Source organism: Cherax quadricarinatus, chromosome 23 (assembly GCF_038502225.1).
Source record: "Cherax quadricarinatus isolate ZL_2023a chromosome 23, ASM3850222v1, whole genome shotgun sequence".
Taxonomy (NCBI): domain Eukaryota; kingdom Metazoa; phylum Arthropoda; class Malacostraca; order Decapoda; family Parastacidae; genus Cherax; species Cherax quadricarinatus.
Genome location: NC_091314.1, coordinates 37,488,173 through 37,513,460, shown reverse-complemented (window position 1 = coordinate 37,513,460; position 25,288 = coordinate 37,488,173). Strand labels below are relative to the sequence as shown.

The 25,288-nt window shown below is 40.9% G+C and overlaps 1 protein-coding gene across 2 annotated transcripts in view; it reads right to left on the bottom strand.

The window, feature by feature from the left end:
• Positions 1-25,288, bottom strand: part of LOC128685553 (eukaryotic translation initiation factor 4H) — a 138,287-nt gene that overhangs the window by 15,710 nt on the left and 97,289 nt on the right. Inside the window, exon 7 of one of the 2 annotated variants that reach the window (XR_011392363.1) lies at positions 21,083-21,159. The exons of the other annotated variant lie outside the window; for it this stretch is intronic. The gene's annotated coding sequence lies outside the window, so the exon portion shown is untranslated. The remainder of the gene's footprint in view (positions 1-21,082; positions 21,160-25,288) is intronic. 2 annotated transcript variants of the gene reach the window in all.

Sequence of the window (25,288 nt, the reverse complement as noted above, 5' to 3'; positions counted from 1 at the left end):
ACAAGTAATGTTACTATTGAGGAAGCGGTAATATTCCTCTGATCATTATCAAGTGTAGTGACCATATTGACATGTACATTCTATTTAAGAGTTTTTCTTGTGTGAAGGAAAGTTTCTGACAGTGATATATAATAGATATTTATGAATATCAAAAGTATTTAAACTTTTAAATAAAAAGAAACTTGAAAAGACTGAGTAACTATTATTTGTGCCTTACATTTCTAAGTTTGGAACCATATCCTCTCATTCTATGAAGTGTGTTGTTACGGAGAGCACTAACCTGGCTAAAGATTAAGATTTGAACCGTAACAATATCCAACACAAATACATCCCTCATCTACAGTATGTGAAGAAGCCTTCAGATCAGCCTTTGTTTGGCTTTTGTTATTGAGAGGCTTGGAGAAGGCATAAGAGGCATCTCACTATCCATAACAGAACCTGCACAGGAAAGCCTGTTGGCAAATGGAAGAAGTCCAAAACTGGGCCATCTGAAGATGGGAGGATGACAGAAGAAAAAAAAATGGCATCAGGGAGGGTGGGCTTCCAAACCTGGTGGTCTCTGATCAAGGACCAGTAAGATTATTCACATTATGAAATTATTCCACCTCTAAATCAACAGGATGGGACTATCTCCACTAGCAGTCAGGACAAAGCTGACCTTGTTGAATGCTTTGCTGCCAAGATGCAAGTTCCTGATCAGTCAGGACAAAATCTTTGCCAGCTGCTGCAAGAACTGTGTCCAAGTGTATCTTCTCCTGAAACCCCTGGGCCAAGGTAAGGCTGTATGCCCAGACAAGGTGAACCCAAGGCTGCTAGGTATGTGTAGACCAAGTAGCATTACCTCTAGCTCACATCTATCAGCACTGCTTAGCAGTGTAATTGGCCTCTGTGAAAAGAGGTGATAGTAGTCCTTGTTAATAAAAATTAAAGAGCAGAAATCAGCAACTACAGGCCAGTGTCACTCCTATAAATCACTGGCAATTATTATTATTATAATCAAAAAGAAGCGCTAAGCCACAAGGGCTATACAGTGCTGCAGGGTAGGGAAGGAAGCGAGGGTACTGGGCGGCAAAAGGGAGGAGGGATGATCAGTAGGTTACAGAAAACAGCGGGGCAGGGGATAGTACGGGGGTAGAGGGTAGCAAGAGATTGAGGTAGAAAGGGCTGAAGGTATCAGAATTTGTGAAGTCAGTCAGCTGTTGTCAAAAAGCCAATGAGAGAGTCCGGATGAAAGGTGAGTCCATCAGTGAGAAGTGAAGGTAAAGAGAGAGCAGTGGAGCGAAGACAACGACGGAGGTAAATTCTGCGTGCTCGTTGATAAAGCGGGCAGTCCAACAGAATGTGGCTGACTGATAATGGAGCCTGGCAATTCTCAGAGAGAGGAGCAGGGCGCCTCTCCATGAGATATCCATGAGTAAGACGAGTATGGCCAATGCGAAGACGGGAGAGAGTAGTCTGCCAACCTCGACACTGGTGATAAGAAGATGGCCAGTAACCTATACTCGGTTTAATAGATTGAAGTTTGTTACCGAGCATAGTAGACCAACGTTGTTGCCAATGGGTGTGAAGGTGGGAAGATATTGCAGCAAAATAGTCCGTAAATGGAATACCTCTATATGAAACTGGTAGGCCATGTACTGCTGACCGTGCAGCAGTCTCTGCCTGTTCATTGCCCTGTATGTCAACATGACCAGGGACCAAACAAAAAACAATATCTTTATGCTTGGTAAAGATGCGGTGTAGCCAAAGTTGGATACGGGGGACTAAGGGATGAGGTGTAGCAAATTTCTGTATAGCCTGTAAAGCACTAAGGGAGTCTGAGACAACCACAAATGATGACACAGGCATAGATGCAATACGGATAAGTGCTGCAAGGATGGCATACAATTCAGCAGTAAAAATACTAGCCGAAGATAGTAAATGCCCTCGTACAACGCTGTCCGGAAACATTGCTGCAAATCCTACGCCGTCAGAAGACTTAGAGCCATCTGTGTACACAGCAATGGCATGAGAATGAGAGTGAAAGTGGTCAAGAAAAAGAGAGCGGGAAGCGACCATAGACAGTTGGGCTTTCGAGCAAGGGAGAGAGAAAGAACAGACTCGAACAGCTGGAACTTCCCAGCGGGGTAGGGAAAAGTGAGATGCTACATGAACATAGAAAGGTGGTAACTGAAGAGAAGACAAGAGCAAATGAAGGCGAAGAGAGAAGGGACGGAGTAAACAGGGGTGGCAAACAAATAAAGGATGTCTACTAATATCAGTGACCATTCTATAAATGGAAGGATTGCGGAGATCATGAGAGCGTACATAGTAGCGAAGGCAATGGGCATCATGGCGATCGGACAAGGATGGAACGTTCGCTTCTGCATAGAGGCGCTCAACAGGGGAAGAGCGAAAAGCACCAAGGCATAAACGTAATCCTTGGTGATGAATGGGGTTAAGGCTAGAGAGAGTAGCAGGAGATGCCGCTGAATAGATCTGGTCACCATAATCAAGTTTCGATAAAATGAGGGTGGAATGTAGGCAAAGGAGGGTTCGACGATCAGCTCCCCATGAAAGATGAGCAAGGGTTTTAAGAAGGTTCAGCCGGCTGTAAGAAGTTGCCTTCAGAGGCAATGTGAGGTTTCCACGATAACCTACGGTCAAAGAGGAGGCCCAGAAACTTGACTATCACGTTCAAGGATACGGGAGCCATAGAGGTACAAAGGATGATCGGAGATGACAGAGCGTCTAGTGAAAGTAATTTGGTGGGTTTTAGTGCTGGAAAATTTAAACCCATGTGTGGTGGCCCAATTGGAAACACGGTCGACCGCATGCTGGAAAGAAACTGTAATGAAATGACAGTCAGCGCCTGCACAGGCAATAGCGAAGTCATCTACATAGAGTGATGACCAAATATTTGATGGAAGACTAGAGGCCAAATCATTAATAGCAAGGAGAAAAAGTGTTGTGCTCAGAACACATCCCTGGGGGACACCTTCAGCTTGGATAAAGTCCGGGGAGAACACGTTATTAACCCGAACACGGAAATGTCTATCAGTTAAAAAGTTCTTAAGGAAGGATGGTAGATTGCCTCGGAGGCCTAAGGAGTGGGCTTGGACCAAAATATTACACCTCCAAGTTGTGTCATGTGCCTTCTCAAGGGCAAAAGATATGGCAATAACCGAGTGGTTATTCGCAAAGGCATTACGAACATACGTATCCAAGCGTAGTAAGGGGTCTATGGTAGAACGTCCCTTACGAAAGCCATATTGACGAGTGGAAAGACTGTTGTGCGTCTCTAAATACCACACTAAACGTCTATTTACCAGGCGTTCCATCACTTTGCAAACTGCACTGGTAAGAGCAATGGGATGATAGTGGGAGGCTTCATGTCCCGTAGTGCCTGGAAAGGGAGAACAATGGCAGATTTCCACAGCTGTGGAAGAACTCCTTGTGACCAAATAAGATTGAAAAGGCATAATAGGACTGCAAGGGCTGACTGATGTAAATGTTGTAGCATACGAATATGAATGTCGTCGAGCCCAGCTGCCGATGATCGACAAGCTGAGAGTGTTGCCTCCAGTTCTTGAAGTGTAAAAGGCACATTATACTGTTCTTCTCTGAGAGAAGAAAAGTCCCAGGGTACTAACTCTCTGGCAGACTTTGAGGAAAGAAACGAGGGGCATAGATGGAGCCCCTGAGAAATACAGACCAGATGATTGCCAATTTCATTGGCAACATCTAGTGGGTTTGCTATATCTACACCAGCAACCCTTCAGAACAGGAGCCGGGCCAGGAGAATATATACCCTTCAGTTTTCGTACTTTTTTCCAGACTGCACTCATAAGAGGAAGCAGAGGTGATGGTGGAGAATCTCGCCAGCAAGTGCGTTAAGCGTCACGGATGACACGGCGAGCGATCCCACGCTTCTGTTTAAAATCAAGAAGTCTCTCAGTGGTTCTATTGTACTGGTACCTGCCCCATGCAGCGCGTTTCAAACGTACTGCACGAGCACAAGCAGGAGACCACCAAGGCACGCATTTCTGAGAATGCTTGCCCGAAGTTTGGGGTATGGAATGAGAAGCTGCAGTTAAAACGGAGGACGAGAAGAGGTGTAAAACTCATCAATGGAGGATGAAGAAGGAACCTCACTAAAAACAGTTAGTTGTGAGTAAAGGTTCCAATTTGCCTGATCAAATTGCCTGCGTGGGATACGAAGAGGTGGTGAATATGAAGGGGAAGTAAGAATGATTGGGAAATGATCGCTGTCATGTAAATCCGGGAGAACAAACCAGGTGAAGTTTAATGCGGCGGAGGAAGAGCAGACTGAGAGATCGATGCAAGAGAGAGTGTGAGTCCGAGGATCAAAATGGGTGTGAGTACCTGTACAGTGGACCCCCGCATACCGATTTTAATCCGTGCAAGAGGGGTCATTGTTATGCGAAATAATCGGTATGCGAATGAATTTTCCCCATAAGAAATAATGGAAATCAAATTAATCCGTGCAAGACACCCAAAAGTATGAAAAAAAAATTTTTTTTACCACATGAAATGTTAATTTTAATACACACAAACTGAAAAAGGCATGCACACTTACATGACACTTACTTTTATTGAAGATCTGGTGATGATTGATGGGATGGGAGGAGGGGAGAGAGAGTGTTAGTGTTTAGAAGGGGAATCCCCTTCCATCCGTAAGACTACACACAAACTGCAGGTGTCGAATTCTGGGGTCCTTTTAAGACTCGAGTCCTTTTCTGGGGTTACTTCCCTTCTTCTTTTAATGCCACTAGGACCAGCTTCCGAGTCACTGGACTTCTTTCGCACAACATATCTGTCCATAGTGGCCTGTACCTCTCGTTCCTTTATGACTTCCCTAAAGTGTTTCACAACATTGTCAGTGTAATAATCACCAGCACGGCTTGCAATAGCTGTGTGAGGGTGATACTCATCCATAAAGGTTTGCACTTTCAGCCACATTGCACAGATTTCCTTAATCTTTGTAGTAGGCAACTTCTTCAATTTCTCTCTCCCCTCCTCTGAACCAGTTTTCTCAGGTCTGGCCTCTTGCTCTTGAAGTTGATCTATCAGCTCATCAGTGGTTAGTTCTTCATTGTCCTCCTCCACCAACTCTTCCACATCCTCCCCACTAACCTCCAACCCCAAGGACTTTCCCAATGCCACAATGGATTCCTCAACTGGCATAATCCTCTCAGGGTTAGCCTCAAACCCTTCAAAATCCCTTTTGTCTACACATTCTGGCCACAGTTTCTTCCAAGCAGAGTTCAAGGTCTTCTTAGTCACTCCCTCCCAAGCCTTACCTATAAGGTTTACACAACTGAGGATATTAAAGTGCTCTCTCCAAAACTCTCTTAGAGTCAATTGAGTTTCTGAGGTCACTACAAAGCACCTTTCAAACAGAGCTTTTGTGTACAGTTTCTTGAAGTTTGCAATAACCTGCTGGTCCATGGGCTGCAGGAGAGGAGTGGTATTAGGAGGCAAAAACTTCACCTTAATGAATTTCATGTCCCCATAAAGTCGCTCTGCCACGTCTGTAGGATGACCAGCGGCATTGTCTAACACCAGGAGGCACTTAAGTTCTAATTTCTTTTCAGTTAGGTAATCTTTCACATTGGGGGCAAATGCATGGTGTAACCAGTCATAGAAAAAGTCCCTAGTGACCCATGCCTTACTGTTTGCCCTCCACAGCACACACAAATTCTCCTTGAGGACATTCTTTTGCCTGAACGCTCTGGGAGTTTCAGAGTGATACACTAATAAAGGCTTAACTTTGCAATCACCAGTAGCATTGGAACACATCAACAAAGTAAGCCTGTCTTTCATAGGCTTATGTCCTGGGAGTGCCTTTTCCTCCTGAGTAATGTAGGTCCTGCTTGGCATTTTCTTCCAAAACAGGCCTGTTTCATCACAAACACTTGTTCAGGTTTCAGTCCTTCAGTCTCTATGTACTTCTTGAATTCCTGCACATATTTTTCAGCCGCTTTGTGGTCCGAACTGGCAGCCTCACCATGCCTTATCACACTATGTATGCCACTACGCTTCTTAAATCTCTCAAACCAACCTTTGCTGGCCTTAAATTCACTCGCATCAGCACTAGTTGCAGGCATTTTTTTAATTAAATCCTCATGCAACTTCCTAGCCTTTTCGCTTATGATCGCTTGAGAGACGCTATCTCCTGCTAGCTGTTTTTCATTTATCCACACCAATATGAGTCTCTCAACATCTTCCATCACTTGCGCTCGTTGTTTCGAAAACACAGTTAAACCTTTGGCAAGAACAGCTTCCTTGATTGCCTTTCTGGTGCCCACAATAGTAGCGATGGTTGATTGGGGTTTCTTGTACAACCTGACCAGGTCGGCGATACGCACTCCACTTTCATACTTATCAATGATCTCTTTCTTCATTTCTATTGGAATTCTCACCCTTATTGGTGTAGGGTTGGCACTAGAAGCTTTCTTGGGGCCCATGGTCACTTATTTTCCAGAAACAGCACCGAAAACACTGTAATAATACGAAATATTCCGATTGTATGCTTGGATGTTACCGCGGAGGCTGGCTGGTAAACAATGGCACGGGCGGCACATGTGAGGCTGGCTGAGGGCGCACATTGGACGCGTCTCGGACGAAAATCGGTGAGCGGGTTTTTAAGCGGTATGCGAGGCAAAATTTTTGCGATTAAAGCAAGCGGTATGCGGATTAATCGTTATGTGGTGCCATCGGTATGCGGGGGTCCACTGTATTTAAAACATGGAGGGGGTGGGTGGCAAGAAAAGCCTCTAACTGAATGCCACGGGAATCACAGTGAGACCCCCCCCAGAGGAAATGATGGGCATTAAAATCGCCAAGTAACAGGATCGGTGGTGGTAATGACGAAACAAGAAAGGCAATACAGTGGACCCCCGGTTAACGATTTTAATCCGTGCAAGAGGGATAATTGTTATGCGAATGAATTTTCCCCATAAGAAATAATGGAAATAAAATTAATCCGTGCAAGACGCCCAAAAGTATGAAAAAAAATTTTTTTTACCACATGAAATGTTAATTTTAATACACACAAACTGAAAAAGGCATGCACAATTACATGACACTTACTTTTATTGAAGATCTGGTGATGATTGATGGGATGGGAGGAGGGGAGAGCATTATCTTCTTACTGTTTAGAAGGGGAATCCCCTTCCATTACGACTTGAGGTAGCAAGTCCTTTTCCGGGGTTACTTCCCTTCTTCTTTTAATGCCACTAGGACCAGCTTGAGAGTCACTGGACCTCTGTCGCACAACAAATCTGTCCATAGAGCTCTGTACCTCCCGTTCCTTTACGATTTGTCTAAAATGGGCCACAACATTGTCATTGAAATAGTCACCAGCACGGCTTGCAACAGCTGTGTCAGGGTGATTTTCATCTATAAAGGTTTGCAGTTCAACCCACTGTGCACACATTTCCTTAATCTTTGAAGTAGGCACAATGGATTCCACAACTGGCATAGGCTTCTCAGGGTTAGCCCCAAACCCTTCAAAATCTTTCTTAATTTCCATACTAATTCTCACCCTTTTTACCACAGGGTTGGCACTAGAAGCTTTCTTGGGGCCCATGGTCACTTATTTTCCAGAAACAGCACCGAAAACACTGTAATAATACGAAATATTCCGAGTGTATGCTTGGATGTTACCGCGGAGGCTGGCTGGTAAACAATGGGACGGGCGGCACATGTGAGGGCACATTGGACGCGTCTCGGACGAAAATCGGTGAGCGGGTTTTTAATCGGTATGCGCGGCAAAAATTTTGCGATAAAAGTAAGCGGTATGCGGAAAAATCGCTATGTGATGCCATCGTTATGCGGGGGTCCACTGTATCTGGAATAGATAATGCCCGAGAAGGAGAGAGATATAAAGAACAGAGCGTATACCACCTATGCAAGTGGATACGGGCTGCTGTGTAATGCAGAGAAGTACGAACAAATAGCTGATGGTACGGAATATCAGTGCGTAGAAGAAGAGCACTTTCATTAAAGGTCTCATCAGGAAAAGGATCTGAAGAATACAATAAATTATAGCCTGAGATGGGAGAGATAACAGCAGAGTGTAATTTTGGTTCCTGTAAGCAAACACCAACAGGGGAAAACTGGGAGAGTAACTCTGAAGCTCACCCCGATTACCCCTGAGGCTGCGTATATTCCACTGTAAATAGGTCATGATTGGCAATGAAAAAGATACTTGAAATCCGCAGGTAAGGGTTCCTACGGACTAGAGGGGTTAGAAAAGTCCACATGCAGAGGCAGTGGAAAACGTTCAAGCAGCGAAGGAACGGTGCGCTGTGAAGAAAGGAGTTGCGCAGATGGAGGAGAGGAGAGAGAAGGAACAGAGGGTGGATCAATGTCCATTGATGGTTTGGTCTCTGCAATATACTCGGAGATTGCTTCAAGTGTTTCGGAATTCAGAGACGTCGTATGGGAGACAATACTGGAGATGGTAGGGGGAGGATGAGTAAAGATTGGAACTGTAATGGACTGTACAAAGGTAGCACGGGGGGGGGGGGGCGAAAGGGTGGAGGGAACTGGAGAAGAAGCGTGGAAGGGGACAGAAGAGGCAGAAACCTGGGAGGTGGCAGAAGAGGAAGAAACTTGGGAGGGAACAGAGGAGGTAGGTATAGTACGAGAAGGAGGGTGAACCTCTACACTTGTAACAGAGCCAGTGAGAGGGAAAGAACCCGGTACAGAGACAGTGAAGGTAAAATGAGGAGGTGGAAGAAGGGAAGGAGGGGTTAAGGAACCTTTTTTTGACTTCTGAGAAGTAGAGGGACGATTGGGAGGAGGTGTCGTACGAGGTCTCGTCGATACTGAGGCTTGTGAGGGAGAACACGAAGAAGCGAGAACAGACTGAGGCGTTGAAGTAGGGACGTCTGAGCCTAGGACAGCAAAAGAATTAGATACAGGAGTGACTATGGGAGAGGTAACCACAGAGGAGGTTGCAGAAGATGGGACCCCAGAAGTGGGGGGACGTTTTGAAACACGGGAATAAGAAACACGAGGTAGTCTCCCTTGGAGGCGGAGATGAGAAACTGCCATGGCATAAGGGAGACCTGCCTCTTTGAGGTAACGGATTTCCCGCTCATTTAAGTAGACTTGGCAACGGCGAGAGTATGAAGGGTGAACCTCATGACAATTAAGGCAAGAGGGAGGTCGATTGCAAGACGTATTAGAATGGTCATCGGCACCATAGGCTGGGCATTCGGCTATGGATCTGCAATATTTCGCTGGATGGCCAAATTGCCAGCAATTTCTACTGTTGCGGTGTAGGGATCACCTTTCGAACTTGTAACTGATGTCCTGCTACATAAACTGAGGATGGGAGTTCACGGCTGTCAAAAGTTAAATGAGCCACATTGCTAGGGTATTGTCTCCGCCCGCGGGCAGGAAGAACATAAGTGTCTACCTTGAGGATTGGGAGATCTTGGAGTTCCAGCTGTTCAAGAATGTCATTGCCACATGTCTGGAAACTTTGTTGAACTATGGTATGGGGCAGAATGACGGTACCACTACAAGAATTGAGGGAATGATGTTTTTCAAGTGACAGGAGCAGTATCTATATGGGAAAGAAGAGAAAGATCATGAGCTTGGGTAGCATTCTGTACAGTGATGATGTGCGTACCGCTCTTAAGAGCATGAAAAGAAATATCTTTACCAACATGGCGTAGGAGTGCCTTGCCAATACTGTGGTCAGAAAGATAGGCGGTAGAGGAAGTCGGTTGTAAAGTGAAGAATTTAGTCCATTGTGCAGTCTGAAACTGAGCGTGGAAAGGGAGTGCAGGACGTGTCGATCTTTTCTGAGAAGAACGAGAAGGTGGAGAAGTATCATCAGCAGGTAATTGTCGTTGGCGTTTGGGTGTGGGACCAGAGTTGGTCCGACGTGGAATGGGCCGGCGATTCGAAAATTGCCGCACCGTAGAGGGAGAGGCCGGAAGCATAGTCAAAGGAGAGCGGAGTTCAGACAAATCGAAGGAGTCAGTCGAAGCCCTGGTACCTGAAGAGGGTGAGGAAACAGCACCAGCAAGAGGTACAGGGGCATCAGGAGTGTCCGAAGAGTGGTCTAAACACAAGGCAGGGTCAGAATGGGGTGCGGTATCAAGAAAGGGCCCGGGGGTAGTGGGTTCATGGACTAGGGCTGCCATGGTTAGGTTACTCCTTTGCTTTTTGTTTTTAAGAAAAAAAAAAAAGAAAAGAAAATAAAAATAAAAAAAAAAAGAATAAAAAAAGGGGGGGAGCGGGGAGGAATAGTTCCCAGGAGGAATGAAAGGGCCGGAAATCTCCCTCCGCGCCCAAGAGGACCTCAGCACCGCTAGTAGCGCAGATGCAGCATGGAACCCGTGCCATACCCTACCCTTCATGCCAGTAAACCAGCAATCCGGGATAGCAACCTCACATCTGCCGAGCTACCTCGGTGGACAAAAGAGAGGGCGGCCGGATATCCACCACAAAGCATACCTCCTTCGGCCACCACCCCCGGAATCCGAAAGGTGGCTTCCAGAGATACACCCGTCGCCCGAAAGACACCCAAAGCTACTCCGGGATACCGGAGAGGGATCGGGACATCCCCAGGCGATCCAGATTCCACGGCAAACTACGCCACTGCCAAGAACCTCAACGGAATGGGATGGACCCCGGTGTCCTTTCCCCTACCTAGGAACTAGCGCGCCTGTGGGAGAAATCCCAAAGGCCAAAAAGAGGAAGGGCAAAAGGGAGGGGTGAGGAGGAGGAGGAGGAGGAGGAGGAATGGAAAAAGGGGAGGATGGGATAGGGGAGGGGAGAATGGGGGGTAATTAGGTTCGGTCTGAGGAAGAAGACCGACAGGGCTAATTCCTCAGACCAAGAGCCTCTTCACCACGCCAAGGAGCCCCCCTTGAAGAGGTATACACCCTGCAAGTCATCCTATTTTTCTCCATCATCTCTGTCCAAATTACCTCAATAACCTCTCTTCATCCCTCTGAATAATACTTTTAGTAAGTCTATACCTTCTAATCTCCAAACTAAGAATTCTTTGCATAATATTCACTCCACACATTCTTCTCAGATATGACATCTCCACTCCCTATGGTCTGCTCCTCGCTGCAATGTTTAAAACCCATGCGTCATACCTATATCCACTATACACTGGTACATTCCTTTTCAACCTCCATGGAAAAGGTTCTTTGTCATCACAGATGCCTCAATTTGCCACACATCTTTTTCCCCTCATTAATTATGGTTCACCTCATTCACAGAAACTTCCAAATTAGCCAGACAAATTTATTTTAAGTTCTTATTTCTTCAAAAAATAAGTTTTGCTTACTCAACATTGTATTAGTACCAGTATTGTGGTGAGAGTGAGACTGCAAAGACTACATGTAGCTAAAAAAAAAAAAAAAAAAAAAAAAAAAAAAAAAAAAAAAAAAAAAAAAAAAAAAAAAAAAATCCTTACCTTTAAGTCTGGTTGCTGGTGAGTAATAATCTTGACTCTTCAATTGTATAGCTTGTTGCACTGTATGACTGTCTAAATTATTATACGTTTCTGTATAATTTATGTCGTTCAGACACACACGACCAACCCTAACCAACCACAACATCCAGCTAAATAAATGCCCCACCGTAAACACCCACAACGGTATGAAACCCACACTTGAAGAAGCATGTTAAGAAACTGGAGAAAGTGTAGAGGTATGCAAAGATATTTATTCCTAAACTAAGGGGCACGAGCTATGAGGAAAGTCTTACAAAATTAAATCAATGATATTGAATTTGTATGTTATGATAACATACAAAATACTCAAGAGGAAATAATAGGGTTAACAGAAATAGACTGCTTGAGATTTTGGGAACAGGTACTTGGAGACACAGCAGCAGGTTACAGACACAAGAGTCATAGGGATATAAAAATTTCTTCAGTCTCTGGGCAGTCAGAAAATGGAATAACCTCAATGAGGAAGTGGAGGCAGGTTCCAATATATAGTTTTAAGAGTAGATACAATAGAGTCCACGAGGCTAGGAGGGAGTGAATTTGGCAAGCAGCAAGTTGAGGCAGGGCCAGAAGCTGGGACTTGACTCCTGCAACCACAAAGGTAAGTACCCATCCTACAACACCCACATTAACTCTGCCATTTTCACTTTCATATTGTGAATTACTCATTCAAAGACTTATCTTTGCTTCACTGTCTCAAGTTAAACAAAATGTTAAATCTAGCACCAGACACATGCACTGCCTCCATGACCCTGCATCACCCTTCAGCATATTCCTAACAGTAATTTTATTTTAAACAGGCATAGTTTCATGCTTGATTTCCTTTTCAACACTTCCAGCATTAATTAATAATTTCACTTTTGAGTGCCAAGATTAATATCCAGATGATGTGGGATAATGAAAAGACTGAAAATGGACTGATAAACATGAGAATGGCATGGGACATGTCTAGAAGGAAACCAAGGGGAGTTTACATCACAGGGTGAAGACAAGTCCTCCCATAAAATAAACGTCTTACCCAGGGCATCAAGGAAAAACATCTCCCTATGCAACGGTGATATATTTAAGACAACTCCTGGCACTGGGAGGAAAACTTAAAAGTGCAAGTAAAGGCTGCATAATTCACACAAGTGATTTTTAATGGACGTGCTCTTGGAGTGCGAGCAAAGCAACATCTATAAAAAGAATAAAGTCCTGGAGGTGGTAAGGGCAATGACTGTATTCTGAAGGCAGGGTAGGGATGCTGCAGTTGGTGCATTTCTGGTAAAACAGCAACTGAATGAATGACAGTGAATGGGTTTCCCCTCTTTTTTTTTATTTTTAACCCTTTGAGGGTCCGTCCCGTAGATCTACGGCTTTACGTTCAGGGTCCAAACCGTAGATCTACGTCATGAGCTCAGCTCACTCTGATAAACTGTGAGTGGTACATTTGGGCCTAGATATGAGAGAATACATCTATGTGGTATGTGTGCACCACATAAAACAGATCCTGCAGCACACTGTGTATAATGAGAGAAAAAAATGAAATCATGATTTTTCGATTAAAACAGCGACTTTGCAGTGTTTTTTCGTATGTTTTTTATAGTTGTATTTGCAATTTCTTGGTCTCATTTGATAGAATGGAAGGCATATTACAGAAATAGAGATGATTTTGATTGGTTTTTAGCACTGGAAATGGCTTGAAACTGAGCTCAAAGTAGCAGAAATGTTAAATTTTTGCCGATATTCAAGAGTAAACAAACGACCTCACACTTCTAATACACGCCAGCTGGTGGGTCTAATATGCATTCACAAATATGGTGATGATATTTATACAATTATTACAATATTGCATAACAGTAAATCTTCTATTTTTTGGTGTGAATAAAAATTCATTATGTGAATAAAAAATCAAAATGGAATTTATTTGTAAAGCCTCAAAACCTAACTAATGAACAGAGGAAATGTTAGTTTAGTTCCAGGAATCCTACATTGTTTATTCTGGACCCTATTTTGAAATTGGAATATTTTGAACTTTGTGTTAAATTGGCCACATTAACAATTTCCGATCACTTTAATTTGTAGTTGAAACAGTTGACTTGGCGATTTCTTGTGCTCAATCGATAGAATAGGAGTAATACTAGTGAAATAGCTAAGAATTTGGTTGACTGGAATAATGTAACTGGCCTAAAATGGGAGTCAAGTCGGCAAAATTGCTGACACATCAAAATTCGCGAGAGCATAATTTCGTCAATTTTCCATCAAATTTCGTACTTTTTGGTTTATTCCCTTCACAAAAAGATTCTCTACCATTTCATAAGAAAAATCTTTTTTTTTTTTTTTTGAAAATTCTTGGACACTGGGGCACCACTTCAGATTTGGGCCTTGGACCCTGAAGGGGTTAAGGATTGGGGAGATTGGGGGGGGGGGGGAGTGATGAAAGTCACCCTGCTTTTATGGGAGATTGCCAGTGAAGTAAAGTTTTTTAATAAAGATGTAAAAAGTAAGCATTTTTTTTAGATTTGCCAAGTGAATATACAGGTAATTATATAGTGGCAAATGTTATGTACAGTGTCAAGCCCAAGTTTACCAGCACCTAAACAGGTATGTTAAGAAACTGGAAACATTGCAGAAGTGTGGAAGGAAGCTTCTTCCAGAGCTAAAGGGTATGAGCTACAGGAGAGGCTAAGTGAATTGAATCTAACAACAGTGAAGTACAAGAACCAAGGAAGACATGACAACATGTGAAATACTCAAGAGGAACTGATAGGGGTAGACAGGAATAAGCTGTTTGAGAGGCAAGAAACAGGTACTCAGGGACACAGCTGGAAATTAAAAATCTACAGATGGGCCACAGGTATGTCAGTAAGTAGTTCTTCAATCTCAGAGTAGTCAGGAAATGGAATGATCTCGAAGTGGTGGGAGCAGGCTCTATACAATTTTAAGAGCAGGTACAATAGGGCCCATGAGACTAGGAGGGAGTGAATTTGGCAAGTAGCAAGTCAAGAGGCTGGGCCAGGAGCCGAGACTCGACTACTGCAACCACAAATAGGTGGGTAAATAGCTGAGCACCAAAAGTGACTCATATATGATTGCAAATTTAATAAATATTTATACTGGCAATTTCACATTCAAGTTTGCACACATTGTCCTGGGTACAAATTTCTAGACATGACTATGTTTACCAAGCCCAGACAAAGGAAGCAGTAGTTGCTGACATTTTAAAATCTTGCAGAACACCAATAATAAAAGATAAAGGAGTAAATGATAGAAAGTACTATAGTCAGAATGACATCCAATTTTACTGTCATGTGTGAACGCCTCAGGCTTATCTGTTGCTTATTTTAGAATATAGCACCTTGCTTGTTCTCATGCCAATCCCTTACCCTAAGGCCATTTTATTGAGCCTTAATATTTATTTGAATTTTTTAATATAACAAATTTAAATACAAATTGTTGGGTTCTGTACTTGTGAAAATCAAAAGGTACTTGGGTAAAAAATCAGTAGTACACGATGGGCATACATAACACTGTAATCCACAGGAAATTTTTAATGGACACTTACATTTTTATAAGATTCACAACACAAATGTAGTCACTAATTATATGGAATTATTTATAACATCATTTGCACATTCTGTGTCAGTCTAACTAACACCTTTACACTAAATTTGATTTTTTCTAGCCATATTTAAGAAAGATGGAGAAAAAGGTGATAGTTTTCTTACGAGTTAACCAGCTGGTAAATAGAGCAGAAAAATATACCAATATTTGAATGACAAACATTACAGGACACTCGCAGATGACCTAATCTAAAAGCTAAAACAAAATCTTGTAAGGCATGGGTGAGCATTGTGTGTGAACAGATGAGCAAGGAATGCTGTGGTTGCTCATTGTCATGCAGGGCTGTGGGTCTTTCAGTTATTTTAAAAACTATACATCAAGTCTGCCCTCCTAAGAGAAGTCCCAGAGTAAACAAGGCATCAGGTATATAGACGGATACACAATAATGCAGTCTGAGAACAAAGTGCATCAGAGCACTGGCCAATGCAACAAATACATTTATATGAAATAATTTAAAGGCACATTAATACCTTAGTCTTATCGAAACAAAAGTACTTACAGATGTTTCACTTTGAGATTTTTCATAAAAGTGAGTTTGTATTGCCAAATGCACTTAAAAGTTTAGCAAGCTTTAATATTTTTGTGTGCTTTAACCCACATTATTTGGGAAAACAAGGAAACTAGAATTATAAACATTCCTAGTAAAAATGTATAATACTAATGCATGGGATTGCTGTAATTAATTCCCAAAATTGCCAATGGAGAGCTATTATATTTCATAATAATACAAAACATTGTATGATCTACAAGGCACATATGTACCAAATTATAAGACTATCAAAAAACAATCTCGAGATAACCCCAAGACAGAACTGTAGTGGTAAATCCCTGAAGAACATATGAAAGTGGGAGAGATGGAGGAGGGTAGAGAGAAGGGAAGTGAGGGGAATAAGACCAGGGAAGATGAAGGAAAACAACTGGGTTGAAGGGATAAAAGTAAAACTGGTAACTGGAGAAAGAAGAGGATAAAGAGCAAGGAGGAAAAGGAAATGGGACGAGAGGAGTATTAAGAGAGGACAAGGAAATGGAGGAGGACAACGTGACAAGGACAAAGTAACTTACTGTGTGCACAAATTTTGATTCATAATTATCAATTCGTTGAGACTAGTTTCTTAAACAGTGGCTCTCAATAGAAATGATAAATAAATTTAATTATAAGATTGGTAAATTCATAAATTGCAATACATTTCATGACTTTTATACATTTAAATTCTTACACTATCAGCCAGCTCTCATCAGTAATTTACTCTTTTGGGAAACTATTCTATGTTATTTGGTTTGTCAAACATGATTGACACCAAGTATCCTGCACAATAAGCTGTATCTTATTTTCCAGTATTAATCTGACTAGAAACATGTACAAATATGACAGCTAGTCATCAGACAATTACCAAAATAGATAACAACATACTATTTTTGGAAGTACAGTATTTATTATGCTCAATAACAACCTAATCATCATTGCTCTCTCTTCCCTCTAGGTTTCTTGAAGCAAAGCTTGACACTGTAAAACAAATTAGATCTGTACTGAATAAAAGTTAGTCCAAAATCATAAACAAGAAAAAAAAAACACATCAGGTTGTGATGAACTTTATAAAAGTTTGAGCAGTAACAGATGGGTCAAGTTCATTTTAATAACCTCTTCCTCCAAGTCACAACTTTCTTTCCAGAGATACAAAATACAGCTGTCATAATGACAGATCTTTCTCCTAATTTACTTACTTCTTTAGTTCCGTACTTATAAGACAGAAAGTTATTTTCTTATGGTATTTAATTGCCATGTAAATTCTAGTATAGTATTATGTTGCCAATAGAAATTGGTAATATGATACTATTGTAATTGATAGTGTTGATAAAATTAGAAACAACATTCCCAATTTATAAGGCTTCAGGAAAATAACTTAATTCATCAGTTCAGCTCCACCACATCAATAACCAGTTAAACCTTTTCTTATTTAATTCTTTCACTGTCTGTCACATAGAACTGTAGTGCTGATGGCATGGTCAGTCATGCAGATCAATATCATGTGCTCAGCTCACTCAGATTAGCTATGAGTGGTAAATTTAGGCCTAGATATAACAGCTTCACTTGGTGCATGATGTAAAAAAAAAAAAAACTCTGACCTTGAGTTTAGTCTGAGAAATAAGGTAAATCTTTGATTTTTGCATGATGATGAATTCAAAATGAAATGAAAGTGTAACATAAGAGAGGCCTGGGAACAATAAATGAAGAAAGAAAATGTTTTACTTCCTGGAATGTCTAGTGTTTATTTTGGACTGTTATTAAATTGGAATTTTTTAATTTTCCATAAAACTGGCCAAATTACTGACTTTGTGCACTTTATAAGAGTAAATATTATAGTTTCTTGTGCTCAATCGATAAAACAGAAGGTATACATAGTGAAATAGTCAAGTTTCATTAAAATGAGCAATGGAATTGGATTAAAATAGGACTTTTAATTTTGCCAAATTGCGCCCACACTGCTAACGATGGTCCTGCATAATTCTGCAACTGATCCACCAATTGTTTTTTTTCTTTTTTGCATCTTTACCATCAGAAAAAGATTCTCTACCATTTCAGATTTTTAAACACAGATACTGTGAGAACTTAATTTTTGGAGTCTACACAGAGAAAGAGTTACGAGGCTTAAGCATTAATTTTGGCTGGTGTTCTTATTCCTTGACCAAATATCAAATTCCTGTCTAATTCAATTTACCTTGTTAATCACACCAATGTGGATATCAGCTGTGAAATACAGAATTCAACTGGTATTGGAATCCATCCATATGTATTAATTGTGTATGTAAATGCATGTACACATACATATACAGTGGACCCCCGCCTTCTGATATTATTTCAGTCCAGAAGTATGTTCAGGTGCCATTACTGAACGAATTTGTTCCCATAAGGAATATTGTGAATTAGATTAGTCCATTTCAGACCCCCAAACATACACGTACAAACGCACTTACATAAATACACTTACACAATTGGTCGCATTGGGAGCTGATCGTAAAGCGGGGGTCCACTGTATATACTAGGTATGTGCCAAAGAATCGATAGCAACCATTTTTAGGGTATCGGTGAAAAAATGACTCATACCAGTGAATACTTTTAAAATATTAATATTATGTGTACTTAAAAATATAAAAATTAATACATTACCTCACAACTGTGAGGGTTATTCATACACTCACACTTAACTTTTGACGTGTGTCTTTGACTGCTAGTAACTAACACAACAGGCCAAGCATCTATCACAAGTTTCTTTGATAACTAGACAGACAGATACACACAATATACAGACGTTCCTCACTTTACGATGGTTCAACTTACAATATTTTGACTTTATGATGACCCACATTATGGTGGTGCAATAGTGATGATATTCAGTAGTCATCAAACTTTGATAAGATAAACTTGTATTCATTTATTTACTTTTCAATACTGCTATTTGTTTACTTATTCAGTATTTATTTATTTACTTATCAAATCATATATTAATATAAGAATTTAAGAAGGAACACTGCAACAGGCCTACTGGCCCATGTATAGCAGGTCCACCCCCCCCCCCCAGATCAGCCCAATAACCCGCCCACTCTGGTCACCTCCACTCAAGGAAGGAGCACGGCACCAGACGCAGCAGCACAAGCTAGTCAGGTCCAACTCACACCCACCCACATCCACTCATGTATTTATCTAACCTATTTTTAAAACTACACAACGTTTTAGCCTCAATAACTGTACTCGGGAGTTTGTTCCACTCATCTACAACTCTATTACCAAACCAGTGGTTTCCTATATCCTCCCTAAATCTGAGTTTTTCCAACTTGAAACCATTGCTGCAAGTCCTGTCTTGGATGGAAATTTTCAGCATGCTATTTACATCCCCTTTATTTATTCCTATTTTCCATTTATACACCACAATCATATCCCCCCTAATTCTACGCCTTTCGAGAGAGTGCAGATTCAGGGCCCTCAGTCTATCCTCAAAGGGAAGATTCCTGATACATAGGATCATCTTTGTCATCCTCCTCTTTAAGTTTTCCAGAGCATTTATATCCATTCTGTAATACGGTGACCAGAACTGAGCAGCATAGTCTAACTGAGGCCTAACCAAGGATATATAGATTTGAAGAACAACCTGAGGCCTTCTATTATTTATACTTCTAGATATGAAGCCAAGAATTCTGTTAGCTTTACTGCGAACACTAATGCACTGTTGTCTTGGTTTTAGACTACTGCTAACCAGAACTCCTAAATCCTTTTTGCAATCAGTAGTATTAAGATCTACATTTAGTTTATATGTGGCATGGTTATTTACTTGTCCAACATTTAGAACTTTGCATTTGTCAATATGAAACTGCATCTGCCACTTCTCCGACCATTGCATCAGTCTATTCAAATCATCCTGGAGTGCTCTAGTGTCCTCATTAGAATGAATTGGACGGCCTATTTTGGTGTCATCAGAAAATTTCCATATGTCGCTATTTATTCACTCATCTATGTCGTTTATGTAAATGGTGAACAACAACGGGCCCAACACTGACCCCTGAGGAACACCGCTTGTGATGTGCTCCCATTCTGATTTCTGCCCATTTATGCAAACTCTCTGCTGACTATTTGTCAGCCATGCCTCTACCCAGGAAAAAATTTCTCCTCCTATTGTGTGTGTGCCTTAAGTTTCCTCAATAGACTCTGGTGTGGAACTCTATTGAAAGCCTTACTGAAGTCCAAATTCACAATATCATATTCATTCCCATGATCTACCTCCTCAAACACCTTAGTGAAAAAAGTTTGTAAATTCGTAAGACAGGAACGCCCCTTTGTAAAACAGTGTTAAGGTTCATTAATCAATCTGTGCCTATCAAGATGTCTATGAATTGCTTCAGCAATTACTGATTCCATAAATTTTCCCACTATGGAGGTAAGGCTTATTGGTCTATAGTTCGAAGCTAAGAACCTGTCACCTGCCTTGTAAATAGGTACACCTACCATCCGACTTACGACAGAGTTCGGTTCCGAGAAACCGGTCGTAAGTCGAAATGGACGTAAGTCGAACTTTACTACTGAATATCAACAATGTTTTTGTAATGACTTTATTTTATTGTTTTATTTTGGTATTTCATGTTTTACTTTACTTTTTATGCTGTTAGTACTGTATTTTATACTGTAAGGTTCAGAATAAACACTGTGTACAACACAAACACTTGTTTATTTCCCAGAAATTTGGCATAAAAAACACAGTCATAAGTCGAGACGTCGTATGTCGAGCAGGTCGTAAGTCGGATGGTAGGTGTATTACATTTGCCAATTTCCACTTATCAGGCACTATGTCAGTTTGTAGTGATATGCTAAAAAGAATAGTCAAAGGTATGCTAAGTTCCTCTTTACATTCCTTTAACACCCTTGCAAACAGTTCATCAGGGCCTGGGGATTTGTTAGGTTTTAGTTTCTCTATTTGTCTGAGGACCACGTTACTAGTTACCGCAATCGTACATAGTTTATTACCGTCCTGTTCTACATAATCTATTATTTCAGGAATATCGCTAGTATTTCCCTGGGTGAAAACTGAGAGGAAGTAGGTATTGAGAATTTCACACATATCCTCATCACTGTCAGTGATCTGACCAGAGTTACTCTTAAGTGGGCCAATCTTGTCCCGAATCTTACTTCTGTATACCTGAAAGAACCCTTTTGGGTTAGTCTTTGAATCCCCTGCGACTTTAGCCTCATGATCCCTCTTTGCTTTTCTTATTCCTTTCTTTATTTCTCTCTTTAATTGAATATATTGATTTCTTAACTGCCCATCCCCTCTTCTGATACACCTATATATGCCTCTCTTTTGACCAATGAGATGTTTAAATCTATTGTTCAACTATCTGGGATCATTTTTGTTAGATCTAATTTCCCTACTCGGAACAAAGTTGTCTGGGTAGCTAGAACTATGCTCTGAAAAAGTCATATTGGCAACCAAGATCACCTACCTGACCCATAGTCAGGACATCCCAATTTAGCCCACCCAGGTAATTTTTCAGTCCCATGAAGTCGGCCAAGCGAAAATCTGGAACAGAGATTTGATTGCAGTTATCTGGGTAATTCCATGATATATTGAAACTAAGTGATTTGTGATCACTTTCTCCAAGCTCATCATTAACCTCAAGATTATTAATTAGTGAATCTTTGTTGGCAAGAACCAAGTCAAGCAGATTGTTTCCTCTTGTTGGTTCTGTCACAACCTGTTCTAAAATGCAATCCTGAACCGTATCAAGAAAGTCACTAGACTCAAGATTTCCTGTCAAACTGTTCCAATCAATTTGTCTAAAGTTAAAATCTCCCATTATCACATTTTCGTATCTAGATGCCTTATGAATTTCGTCCCATAACAGCTTACTGCACTCCCTATCAAGGTTTGGGGGCCTATAAATCACACCCAAAATTAATTTGTCACGTCCCTCGAGAAACTGTAGCCAAACAGATTCTGCATTCGATGTTTCTAATCTTATATCATGTCTAAGATAACAATTTAAATTTTCTCTGACATACATCGCCACTCCACTACCCTTCCTCTTGACCCTATCATTGTGGAATAGTTTATAACCCTTTATGTTGCATTCAGAAGGCATTTCTCTATAGTTTATAACCCTTTATGTTGCATTCAGAAGGCATTTCTCTATAGTTTATAACCCTTTATGTTGCATTCAGAAGGCATTTCTCTATAGTTTATAACCCTTTATGTTGCATTCAGAAGGCATTTCTCTATCTTTCAGGTTGAACCAGGCCTCTGTTATACCAATAATATCTATATTACCTACACTTGCAAGTAATCTTAGCTCATCTATCTCATTTCTTAGACTCCTACTATTTGTATAGTAAACCTTAAGGGAGCTAGTCAATCGTTGCCCTCTACTATCTTTGATGATCAATTGATTTGCCATTACTAGCAACTTTATTTTGAATATTGTCTTTTAACCCTTTGAGGGTCGACAGGCCCTCTCCGAAACTCGTTCTCAGGGTCGGCCAAATTTAAAAAAAAAAATTATTTTCTCTTATGAAAAGATAGAGAATCTTTTCCCGATCATAAAGACACCAAAAGTTTGAAATTTGATAGAAAACTTACGGAATTATGCTCTCGCAAAGTTAGCGGTCTCGGCGATGTTTACGCATCGGCGATTTTGCCCACTTTGAGCCCCATTTTCGGCCAATTTCGCTGTACTAGTCGACAAAAAACATGAATATTTCACTAGAACTCCATTTTTTCTATCGGATGGGTGCAAGAAACCACCCATTTATGAAATTCAACTATCCAGTACAGTGGTCAGAATTTAGCAATTTTGCCAATTTCACACAAATTTCAAAAGATGCCAATTTCCGAATAGGGTCCAGAATAAACAAGAAAGACATTCCTGGCACTAAAATGACATTTCCTCTAGTCATTAGTCACGTCTCAAGGTCCCTCTTATATTCTTTTGCTTTCCATTTTGAATTTTTATTCTCAGAAAAAATATAAGATTTACTGTTATGCAGACTACTGCATTAGTGTAAAAAATGGTATAAATATTATTGGTGCACTTGTGAAAGAATATTAGACTCACCAGTTGACGTGTATTGCACGCTTGGCACGATTTGTTTACTTTTGAAGTTTGGTAAAAATCGAACATTTCTGCTACTTTGAGCTCAATTTCAAGGCACCTTTCATTGTAAAACCAGCCAAAATCATCTCAATTTCTGTAATATGTCTTCCATTCTATAAAATGAGACCAAGAAAACTAGAATACAACAATAAATACCATACGAAAATACACTGCAAAGTCGCTGATTTATTAAAAAAAAATGGTCAAAGTTTTTTTTTTCTCATTATGCACTGTGTGCTGCAGGATTTTTTTTAGACTGTGCACACTGACCACATAGACCCATTCTTTCACATGAAGGCCTACCAGCTTTCTCCCACTAGATTTGAGGCCGCTAGAATTTATGTGTACTAGTACGTCAAAAACCCCTACGAGTAAGACCTACTAGTACGACGAAAACCCTCAAAGGGTTAAACATATCCCTGAGGTATCCTGGTAATAACTGCTGTTTTTAACCCTAATGCTGCAGTCTGACTGTTTCCCACAAACACACATACCTCTATAATCTATCAGCTTAAATTCCTAGACAAGTCATCAATTACCCTCTTAATTGAATTGGCTAATGCAACCACTCCATCCCCAGAGAGATGAACCCCATCCCTTGCATACATATCACGTTTGCCAAAGAATAGGTCCCAGTTATCAATGAATGGGATTGCAAGTTCCTTGCAGTACCTGTCTAGCCAGCAATTTATACCAATTGCCCTAGACATCCATTCATTGCCCACTCCCTTTCTAGGCAAGATGCTACATATGACTGGGATCCCTCCCTTAGACCTAACTACTTCTATGGCTGACCTGTACGTATCCAGCAGCTCCACTCTCCTGCCCTTCCCAATGTCATTACCCCCAGCACTAAGACAGATAATGGGCTTGTTCCCATTACCTGCCATCATAATATCCAACCTGCTGACTAAGTCACCAACACCAGCTCCAGGAAGGCACACTCTCTGTCTGACCTTTCTGTCTCTGCTACAAAATGCACGGTCCATATATCTTACCTGAGAATCTCCTACTATTAAAATATTCTTACTTTGATTAGGAGGGGAATCAGTGGTACCTTCAATCTCACTAACCACCGAAGTACAATCGTCTTGGAGAACAGAGAATCGGTTTCCTACCTTCACATCTTCTCTATTAACTCTCCTCAACTTCCTTCTTCCTGAACTGTGAGCCACTTGCCACTTAAAGCAGCTGCCACTATCACTGCTGGTGACCATTTCCTCCTTACCAGCTAAATCCTTCTCACACTCACTCCTAAACTCATCTATGTGAAGCTTCAGCCTCCTATTTTCCTCCTGAAAAAGTAGAATCTCCTTCTTCAACACTTGAACCTGAGATTCTAAAACACTAGAACAAGCCATGGTGCTTGGTAACAGCCCATGCTAACTCTCAAGAGCTTAGGCAGGTATGACCACCCGTGACCACTGACCTCAGCGTACTGACCATGATATCTTCAGCTTGCAATGGGTTCATTGGAACATAACGTAATCCCATCGTAAGTCAAGGAGCACCAATAGTTCTTCTATCTTGGGCAAACCTAGCCAGCAAATACGAGTTCACCTCCTCAAGAGAGAGTGAAAGGATGTTCAACACTGGGGGAACATCTACACTTTTCACAGGAACAGATTAACTTTAAAAAATGGGAAGATGTTTATATTCCTCAACATCAGTTTGAGAATTTTTATGTATCCTCAAAGGGGTACCTTTAAAGGTTGCCTAAATTTACTTTTTTCTTTCTCCTACTTTTCGATTTTATTTTGCGCACAACTTGAAAAACGCCTCTTCCATTTAGCATCAGTTTAACACTTGTGACCAGTGATGAATGTATGTAAAATAGTGAAAAATTTTAATTCTTGTTCAATTACGTTAAATAAATTTCAGTTTACCCCTTCTGAACAATTTCAATATTTAATGGCTGATGCATATTAGACAAGATAATACAGCCTCTCCTCACTCAGTGACATACTCGCTTACTGACGACTCAGACTTACAACTGGCTCTCTGATCAGTATGCATACCTAAATAATGTATAAGAAGAGCTGATTTCCTCTCTTCTGTTTATTACAATATAAAGTACACTACTGAATAAACATTAAAAATATACCAATGTGGTCTTAGGAAAGGAACTCCTTTGTTAAGTGAGGACAGGCTGTAAATTTAGGAGATGCCTGGGGATGTGACTAATGAACAGAGGAAGTGTTGTTTTAGTGCCAAGAATATCTACAATGTTTATTTTGGACTATTTTTAAATTGGTATTGTTTTTAATATGTAAAATTAGCCAAATTACCAATTTTGTGCACTTCATAGGGTAGTTGAAATAGATGAATGGGCGGTTTCTTCTGCTCAATCAACAGAAAGGAAGGCATACCAGCAAAATAGAATTTGGTGGAGTGGAGCAATGGATTTGGCTTAACCCTTTCAGGGTCCAAGGCCAAAATCTCAAGTGGTGCCCCAGTGTCCAAGAATTTTCAAAAAAAAAAAATTGTTATTTTTTCTTATGAAATGGTAGAGAAACTTTTTGTGAATGTAATAAAACAAAAAGTATGAAATTTGATGGA